The 10200-nt window shown below is 40.0% G+C and overlaps 1 pseudogene; it reads right to left on the reverse strand.

Moving 5' to 3' along the window:
* Positions 1 to 4287: 4287 nt before the first annotated feature.
* Positions 4288 to 5021, reverse strand: LOC116096626 (annotated as a pseudogene).
* Between the last annotated feature and the right edge of the window lie 5179 nt (positions 5022 to 10200).

A 10200-nucleotide genomic window follows, 5' to 3' on the forward strand; every position in this document is an offset into this window, starting at 1 on the left:
AAAAAAAAAAAAAAACTTCTATAGCCCAAATATTCGGGGAAGTTTGCCCTTTCAATGGATTGGCCAACTTACCAGGGTGGTAAGTTATTAATTTTAAATCACCTTCACATTTAAGAATTACAAAATTTTATCTACAAAAAGTGTTCCAAAATATATACTCTTTGGTGTCTTCTCCATTTGAACTTTTCTTATATTTGTGTATATATACACATTGTGTTTGTGCATACATGTGTGTATGATGTATGTGTATGTGCATGTGTCTCTGTGTGTGAATATGTAGAAGTTCATTTTACCCATTATTTGATTTATAAGAAATAAAATATTCATGAAGTTAACTAGGTAATGTGGTGTTTAGTAGTCATCTCTTTTTTCTTTTGCAATGTGAACCAAATTCCAAACTGTCTTTTTTATTTTTTACTATAGTCTCATCTCCATTTTGTAACTTGTTTTATTTTTAAAGATTCTGAGTTGCTTTTACAGGTCATTTTTACTCCTGTGATATTCAGATGTGTTCTTACTATGTCTGAAAGCTGATACTCTTCTTTGACTAGTTAGTTCTCTAGTTGAGTTTGTCACCATATGTCACCATATGTGTAAATTTGGTGTAGTTTGTTACCATATGTGAGAATTTGGCTGTTATTCATTGTTAACAATGACAATCTCAATGTTTTCATCTATGAACCAATTTATAAACATTGGAGGAGAGATTATAGATCTCACATTAGCACATTAGATTTTGTGTTTTCAAATGGTCTGATCAAGAGAGTGACGATATCAAAACATGGAATACTTGGAAAATATTTATCACTAAATTATTTGATACTACTCTGTGGAAGATATAGAGATAGAGATAAATGTCTCCATGCTGTTAAAGCTTACTTAGAGAAGCTGGACTCTCAAAGTACTGTTGGAAATATCCTAACAAATACATTTTCTTCTATTTTCTTTTACTGTCTCTAAATAAGACATATTAAAAGTCTCTATGTAAGGAAAGCTACTGTGTACATAAGTGTGGTCATGACAGTAAAAAAATAGAGAATTTAAGATAGCATGGTATCTTGGTTTTACAAAATTGTTACTTTTGTCTGCTAGTCTGTTCTATTAGTTTTCATCACCATGAGAAAATATTTGAAAAAAACATGTGAGAGAAGAGGTCTTTATTTTAGTGTGAGGGTTTTCCAGAGTTGTGGTCTATAGGCAACAGCCTCCATGACTACGGGCCTGAGGCTCAGCTGAAGTCATGTTGGAGGGGCATAATGGCAAGCAGGAAACAAGGAAAGACAGAAGAAGCAAGAGCAGGACACAACCTCCAAAGATTCCTTCTCTACCATTCTGTCCATGGTCTATGCCTTTTCTTGAAAGATTTTTGTTATTTCTAACCATTGAGAGCTTTTAGCTCAACACTCGAAAAAAAAAAATAATCACACACTCAAAACCCTACTCCCACCCAGGAAATCTCTTCAGAGCATTTAGTGCTATGTCACATTGTCTGACCACAAAGGTTTGAACTGAAAGACAGGTAGAAGACTCTACAACCTATGGCCTAAATTCTACATGCTTGTAAAAAACAGTACGAGTAATACCAAGATTTGAGCTGGCTAAAACAGTAGCTTGATCCCTTGAGATAAGTGTTTGCAGTGGCTCCGGGTTGCACAGAAGCTGAGGGTGGAAAATGAATCCAAGGAGGTCTTGTGTGAGCAGAGAGCCTGGATGCTCTTCTCTCAAGAAAAATAATTTTAATGAGTCTTGCTAATCCCCGAGGTGCCCTCAAGGTATTATCCCCTTTTCCTGGGCAAAATACTTAGCTTCTTTGCAATCACACTGATATCTTCTAAAACAGTCTTATTTGTCTCACCCTATCACCCTATCACACTGGCTTTTCTATCAAATTGCAGCTTTTCAAATCTTTCTGCTCTGATTGATAGACTCCGTTCTTACTGTAAGCCTGTCTAAAGGAAGCGCACATGTGTGCTGTGACGTCTTGGAATGTCTTGCATCAGCTGAACTACAGTATCATGTTAGAATTCAGCCTCACACAAATGTAAATACTTTCTTACCACAGTGCACTGAGCTGTGCCTCCAGTCCAATCCTCGAAGAGTCTTCGCTTTCATTTGAAACCTCATCAGACGTCTTTACTGTTCACATCCGTGTTAATGTTCTTTTCTTTTTTCTTTTTTTTCTTTTTAGATATTTTCTTTATTTACATGTAAATTTCTCCATTCCCAGTTTCCCCTCCAAAAAACAAAGAAACAAACAAAAACAACAAAAACAAACCCCTGTTGCCTCCCACTTCCCCATGCCTGCCACCCCGCCCTCTCCCACTTTCTGTCCCTAGCATTCCCCTACACTGGGGCACAGAACCTTCACAAGGCTGAGGTCCTCTCCTCCTATTGCTGATCGAATTTGCAATCCTCTACTATACACATGCTGCCAGAACAATCAGACCCCTCCATGTGCAGTCCTTGGTTGGTGGTTGAGACCCTGGGAGCTCTGAGGGTACTACTTAGTTCATATTGTTGTTAGTCCTAAGGGGATGCAAACCCCTCAGCTCCATTGGTCCTTTCTCTAACTCCTTCACTGGGGACCCTGTATTCAGTTCGATGGATGGCTGTGAGCCTCTACATCTGTGTTAGTCAGGTACTGTCAGAACCTCTTAGGAGATAGCTATATTTAGGCTGGCTTGCCCTTCCTTCAGTCCCTGCTCTCTGCAACTCCTTCCATGGGTATTTGGTTCCCCCTTTTAAGAAGGAATGAAATGTCCACCTTTTGGTCTTCTTTCTTCTTGAGTTCCTTGTGGAATGTGGGTTGTTCTTCCTGTATTCCAAACTTCTGAGTTAATAACCACTTATCAGTGAGTGCATACTGTGTTTCTTCTTTTGTGATTGGGTTACCTCACTCAGGATGATATTCTCCAGATCCATCCATTTACCTAAGAATTTCATAAATTTATTGTTTTTAATAGCTGAGTAGTACTCCATTGTGTAGATGTACCACAATTTCTGTATCCACTCCTCTGTTGAGGGACATCTGGGTTGTTTCCAGATTCTGGCTATTATAAATGTTCTTTTCTTATGCATGTCTGGCAGAAGTACTCATGAAGCTACGCATATGCAAAGAAGAACCTCATTAATCTCTCATGGTTTTTCCAAACTGGTCCTGCAAAGGCTTCTAAACTACCTGGCTGGAAGTCACAGTGGTGTAAACAATTCTAAGTATTGGTTTTGTTCCCCCCAGACAAATCTTGGAGTCACAAAATATCTGAAATATCAACTTGGCCATCATTGGTCATTTGTGTTACTGTGAGCCTGTGGCACAGTAGCTTATCAAAGCACAGAGGGCATAAAAGAGCAGAAAGTTGCCTTACTGTGGAACAAAAATGAGAGAGAAAGCATGGAGGAGAGGATACAAGGGAAAGTGGAGTGAGAATTAGTGGAAAGGAGAGGGAAAAGAGATACAATAACCATCAAAGCCATAAATGCCAGTGACTTACCAGGCCTGTGATGGTTTGTATGTGTTCTGCACTATTAGAAGGTGTGGCCCTGTTGAGTAGGTATAGCCTTGTTGGAGTAGGTGTATCACTCCGGGTGTGGGCTTTAAGACATCCTAGCTGTCTGGAAACCAGTATTCTGCTAGCAGCCTTCAGATGAAGATGTAGAACTCTCAGCTCCTCCTGAACCGTGTCTGCCTGGATGTTGCCATGCCCCTATCCTGATGATAATGGCCTGAACCTCTGAACCTGTAAGCCAGCCCCAATTAAACGTTGTCCTTATAAGAGTTGTCTTTGTTAGAGAGAAAGTAGGGTTAAAAATCACCATGAGGTTACTTTCACTCTCCACTGGAATGACTATGCCCCCAGTTACCTAACTGCAGGAAGAGTGTAGGACAGGTTCCAGGGACAAAACTGGACCGCAACTTCTCACTGGTCATACCACAGCATATCTCCTCCCTGACTTCTTCCTATGCAGACCCTTAGTAAACAAAGAACTAAGAAAAACTATAATTACTATCTCTCAACTCTCCTGGTACCGGGAGCTGGAGCCGTCCCTGGATGTGGACCAAGAATTTGCACCCCCAGAGGTGTTATTCTGACTAGATTCTGTGAAGGGAGTGGGTGCAGGGGATAAAATACTAAAATGAAGAGGGGAGCTGCAGGTCCTCATCTACAGCTACAACTTAAACCTAAGATCCTAAAGATGTAGTCAGTGTCACAGGTGCTGGGGAGGGTGCAGGAGGCAGGAGCAGGCAGGGAGGGTGTCAGGGTAGGAGTGGAAAATTTATCCTTGCCTTCACTTTTCTTCACCTGGTCCTGAGCAGTCAGCTTCCATGACTTTACGCACAGTCTCCTCACCTCCCAGGAACTGCATGGGCTTGATGGACTTCAAGTTCTTGTCCAGTTCATAGACAATGGGAATGCCGGTGGGCAGGTTCAGCTCTTCTAAGAGATCCTCCAGATGCTTGACGATGCCCCGAAGGCTGTTGCTTTCCCGTCCCCGATGTGGAGGACAATTTATTCATTCCAGAAGGGCAGTGCTCTGGCCATAGTGTCCTTCAGGCTCTCACAGGAAGGGAGCTGGTCCCCAGTAAGGTCCATATCTGCAGTCCTTGCTGATGTTTCTGTAGAAGGGATGACCAGGCTCCCTCGGAGGCGGTGGAACATCACATCATAAGATCGTCGCCAGATCTTTACCTATGCCTCACCATGCTTAGCAGCAGTTTCTGCTTTATTGAGACCTGTTAGACCCCCATAGTATCGTTCATTGAGGCTCCAAGTCCTGACCACTGGCAACCACATATGGTCAATGGCATCCAGGACTGTCCAGAGGATTCGGATTGCTCTCTTCTGCATAGAAGTGAAGCAGATGCCAAATTCATAGCCAGCATCTCGCTATGCCTGCCCACCGTGCTTCGCCTCCTCATGGCCTGCGGGGCACAGGTCGGTGTCATACCAGCTGCTGAAGCTATTCACCAGGTTCCAGGCGCTCTCTCCATGCTGGATCAGGACCAGCTTTTAGGCAGCCATGGAGACCAGCAGAAGATGACCTGTTGGCCCTAGAAGATTGGGATCAATCTTGTCAAGTTTATGTGTTACATTTACTTTTACAAAAAAAAAAAAGTATACATACATATATCAGCACACAAAAGCAACTCTGAGGTTGCTAGTGGCAGTTGGAACAGTCCTTCGTGGTCACCAGAAACAAACCATTCCTCATATCAAATGGGATAAACTCCTTGTCCTTCTTGCTGTGTTTGGATTCCTTGTCTTGTTTTGTAGAGGTGAAGTGCCCCTTGATCATGTCCAAGATTTTGTTTTTCACTGTCTGAATCATGTTCCAGCTGCTTGACCCTACTGTGTGGGTTCAGAACTCATTTGGGCATAACAACTAAGTCTCTTTCCAAATCAGTATAATAAAGGAGTGATGGGCAATACATTTAAAAAAAAAAAAAAGAGAGTTGTCTTTGTAATGGTGTCTGTTCACATCAGTTAAACCCTAAATATGACAAGGCCACACCATCTAACATCACACTGATTAAGTGTGAAACTCTAACATAAATTAACTTTTAATAAAGCCTCCAAGCCTTCAACATATGAACCATTGGCAAGGAGAGGTCCCATCCAAACCATTGCTATCATCCTTAGGTGAAAAACTGGATGTGTAATTAGCATAAAAATACATATTTTGGTTTTTCAAAACACAAAAGGGATTTTTATGTACATACATATGTGTGTATAAAATTAAAAATTAAATAAATAATGTAGAACAAGAAATGTTCACCAGGGAGAATACACAATTGTTGAAATGTTATCATAATATTTAATTACATATTTTAAAAAGCAGATGGGAATCATGTTTCTTAGTTGCCCTAGAGAAATAGTGGTATACAAAAGCAATGGATATATTTTATTTTGTTAACATTTCAAACACATATGTTTATTTTGTTTTTGTAAGAGGGCTTAATGCAGCTCAAAGTGGCCTCAAATTCAAGAAATGCTGGCCATGAAGTTTTGATACTCTTTTTTTTTTCTGCCTCTGAAGAATTGTGTCTATGAGGGTACTCCATCTTTCATGCATGTATTTTATTAGGTCACTTTATATGTTCTTCCTATTTACATTTTTTGTGTTGTTGTTCCTTTGTTACTATTAATTTAGGTTCATTTACTTTCCTTGCCTCTTATACTCCATGCCATACTCTTCTCTATGGTTCTCCTTGGTCAATTAATTCTTTCCATAAAGTTCAAGGCTGAAAATTTTATTGGTTTAAAATAATTTATTCACTTGTTTTCTGTTTGTAGCTGCTTTTTTGAAATATTTTTATTTTTATTTTAATATGTTTTAATTGAAATAGAATTATTTTCCTTCCCCCCAACACCCCAAGTTTTAAATTACATGTCATTTCATCTTCTGAATTCTCTGTGGTTTAATGGTTTTTTTTATAAAAATTTTATGTTTTAAGAGTTCTCTAGAACTTAAATTTTAACATTCTTGGCTTTTATTAGTCTCAAATCATTATGATTTTGTTGTTAATATCATACTTAAGTAATATTATTTTCCCATGTGTTGTTGATATACATTTCATGATAAAAAGTCCATATATTTAAGGTATACAATGTGACACTCTCTTGTATTCAATGTGATGCACCTTGAATTAATAATCACAACTCAGAGAATTAACTGATCCATCAATTACCATCCTTAGCAATTTCCTTTATTCTTCATATGTTTGTAATAACAGTGCATTCTCTTAATAAAATTCAAGTAAATAATGCAACACTATTAACTCTAACAATACATTCCATATTCCTTCCCGAGATTTCCACATGTATTTACCTAACAACTAAAGATTCAGTATTGTAGCCATTTTTTAAAAATTTCCCTTTATATGTATGAAATGCATCTACATATGCATTTCTGTTTGCATGGATATGTTCCCAAGCTATATATATAATTTAATGTGTGTGTGCATGTATCTGTGTTTGTTTGTGTGTGTTTGTAAGAGCTTGGGGAGGGGGGTCCATGATTGATGTTCTACTACCTTACTTACTGAAGCGGGCCTCTCTGTCAATACTAAGGCTGTCCAATATGGCTAGTATTCTTATTTATCTTGCTCTGGAGTCCCTGGCTGTGTCTTCCAAGGCTGTCATTAAAGTCAGGCTGCCATGCGCATTCAGTACTTGTGTGGCTCCCAGAAATCTGAACCCTAGTGTGGTGGTTTGACTATGCTTGGCGTAGGGAGTGGCACTATTAGGCGGTGTGGCCTTTTGGGAGGTAGTGTATCACTATTCGGGTTAGCTTTAAGCCCCTCCTCCTTGCTCCTGTCTGCTTTTAGTTCAAGATGTAGAACTTAAGGCTTCTCCAGCCCCATATCCGCTGGGATGCTGCCATGTTCCCACCTTGATGATAATGGACGGAACCTCTGAGCCTGTAAGACAACCCCACTGGGACATGGGTTCCCACTTGATGATAATGGATGGAACCTCTGAGCCTGTAAGACAACCCCAATTAAATGTTGGGGTTTATAAGAGTTGTTTGGTTGTGGTGTCTCCTCAAAACAATGGACACCCTAATTAAGATACATATTCCATATGCTTGTATGGCAAGCACTTTTACCATTGACCTATCTTTCCAAACTAACATGTTCTGTGTCCCTCTGCCTCTCTCTGTCTCTGTTTTTGTGTCTCTGTCTCTCTGTCTCTCTCTCTGTCTCTCTCTGCCTCTGTCTTTCTCTGTCTCTCTCTCTGTCTCTCTGTCTCTGTCTCTCTCGGTTTCTCTCTCTGTCTCTCTCTCTCTCTTTCTCTCTCTGTCTCTGTCTCTCTTGGTCTCTCTCCCTGTCTCTCTCTCTCTGTCTCTATCTCTGTCTCTGTGTCTCTGTCTCTGTCTCTCTGTGTCTCTCTGTCTCTGCCTCTGTCTCTCTCAGTCTCTCTGTCTCTGTCTCTCTCGGTCTCTCTGTCTCTGTCTCTGTCTCTGTGTCTCTGTCTCTCTGTCTCTCTGTCTCTCTCTCTGTCTCTGCCTCACTCTCTCTCTCTCTCTTTCTCTCTCTCTCTCTCTCTCCTTCCATCTCATCCTTCTCATCCTCTCTCCTCTCATTCTTGAGTATTTTTAAAGGTATTTTTATTTTATATGCGACTTTCGTCCTGCATGTACACCTGTGTGCTAAATACTCTTAGGGGTCATTGTCAGATCCCCTAGAATTGGAATAACAGATATTGTTAGCCATTATGTTGGCTGGAAATAAACCCAGCTTCTCTGGAAGAATAGCCAATCTCTCCATATCCTTCTTTTGAGTTTTTAGCTATTTTTTTTGCAAGAGGTGGGACAGAGACTGGTAACACAGGAGGGACTTGTACTTGTTTTATAGCTGTGCACTCCACTTTCTCCTGTCACTATCTTTCAAGTGCTAAATAACAGAGATGCATAGAGCACCATGCCAGGCTAATAAGAACTCTATTATTATTATTATTATTATTATTATTATTATTATTATTATTATTATTAAAGTTTTATTATGAAGCACTTGCAGATGAAAATGCTATCTATTAAGCTTTAAAGTTTTACTAAAATAAAATCAATGAAAATACCATAGAAAGAGATGTCAATGAACATACTAGAAGTCTACAGAATTTCAAATAGACTAGACCAGAAAAGAAATTCCTCCTGTCACATAGTAATTTATATATAATTGTATATATGTACATATATATTCAACTTAAAGATAAAAATTTTTGCATTCGCATTTCAATCTAAGAAGTGTGGGACAATGGACCATACCAGGAAGCGTGTTAAGGTTGAGCAGCACCCAGGCACCCACATGAGGGCATAGGTGGCTCCCTGCTCCCTATCAGGTTCCTGGCCTGGAACACATGCCATACTTCTTACATAACCCCAAAGGGAACTCTCCATGCTAATGAGGTATCTAGAGGCACTGAGGGATAAGCTGTTAAGATTCCCTTCCCAGACATTCCTTCCTGCAAAAGGTATTCAACCCTGAGGAGGTTGTATACATGCATTTTCCACAATGAGCAATCAATAAACATTTTGGAACCAAGGACTTTCTCATTCATCAAGATCTGCCCTGGGGAGCATTGAGAGCCCTGCTGTCTGAGCCTCCTGCAGAAGGCCTGCCCTCTACGCTCCCAGACAACCACTACCAAGACAAGGGCTTTCGCTGGTGGGTGAACTGTAGTTCCCTTCCCCAACACAATCACACACCCTAGCCCAGGGAGCATCCTAGTCTTCAGCCTGCAGGTCTTTTCTGTTCTTGGCTCCTCTGGGACTTCCAGCGGTGTCTGGATATTTAGGAGTCTGAGAACTCGCCCTGGGCTTCTCATTGAAGGCCCATGGACCCCCTTACCCTTCGCTGTTATGCAGTTTCCATTGGTGACTGGATGCTGGGAAGTCATGGAACACCAGCTTTGACCTCCCACATCCTAAGCTATGTTTTCCTGACCCCTGGTGCTTCCCTAGAGCCCAACACCCAACAGTGGGCATAGGGTAAATATGTTTCCACACCCCAGTGAGGGGACTAACACAAAACCACAAAGAAGTGTTATATAATAAGGAGCAAAATAGTATTAAGATGTGTTGGGGCTAAGAAGAGTAAGGAGGTAAGAATGTACTGTAACTTTAAAAATCAGATAATGGTGTACTTTTCTTTGTTACTAACTCCATTGATCTACACATTTTGTTGCTTTTCTTCTAAGAAAATAGGAGAAAAGGAACATTTGTATAGCTATTTGAGAGATTAATAATGCAGAGCTTGTTATTTGTAACCACGGTCATTTTTGGCTCTCAGATCTATTTCAATAGCTTAAACAATTCAGCAAGCCTGACTGATACTAGAAAATACTTAATATAGGAGGTCATGTTCAGGACGAACTGTATCTCCATCTTCTAGTCAACGTGGGTCAAATTATCCGGAGCAATTAAGTATTTACACAAAAGGGTTCCTTCAATGTGAAGTTAAAAAGATTGTGATATTTAACAGCTGCATAGTTGTAGGTACTGTCTTTTGATCACAGTTTCTCAGGTTCTTTTACTCAGTAAGAGGATCTATATTATACTTTAAATTGAAATATTATGAAGATATACAAACAATAGGATCATGAAAGTCCATGACAGTGCAAAGGAAAAACGTGCCCATTTGGGGAAAAGTAATGATAAAACTCTCCAAATAAAATTATTTTTATTTCTTAATATTTAGAT

The sequence above is a fragment of the Mastomys coucha genome, unplaced genomic scaffold (assembly GCF_008632895.1).
Source record: "Mastomys coucha isolate ucsf_1 unplaced genomic scaffold, UCSF_Mcou_1 pScaffold1, whole genome shotgun sequence".
Classification (NCBI taxonomy): domain Eukaryota; kingdom Metazoa; phylum Chordata; class Mammalia; order Rodentia; family Muridae; genus Mastomys; species Mastomys coucha.